Here is a 316-nt window from a genome sequence, read left to right on the forward strand (position 1 = left end):
TGTTGCTTCTTCTTTGTTTTATTCGGTGAACAGCTGTGCACGTGGGCCAACTACCGCCACCTGCTGACCAGAAGTGTCGTTGTCAGAAAAGGTTTACAATTAAAAACACATTTTAAAAAACTGTTGCAATTTGTAAATTACATTGAACACAAATAAGAAAATATAAATGTGTTTATATTTATTTATTTTACATTTTATTTACTTATATTTTTCATTTATTTATGCTAACCTGCAACATTTTAAAAGGAACTCCTTCATTCTGCACTCCATCCAGCTGTAGAAGATTACCTGACCGCTTCTACGTTCGCTACCTCCC

This window comes from Nerophis lumbriciformis, linkage group LG09 (genome assembly GCF_033978685.3).
Source record: "Nerophis lumbriciformis linkage group LG09, RoL_Nlum_v2.1, whole genome shotgun sequence".
Taxonomy (NCBI): domain Eukaryota; kingdom Metazoa; phylum Chordata; class Actinopteri; order Syngnathiformes; family Syngnathidae; genus Nerophis; species Nerophis lumbriciformis.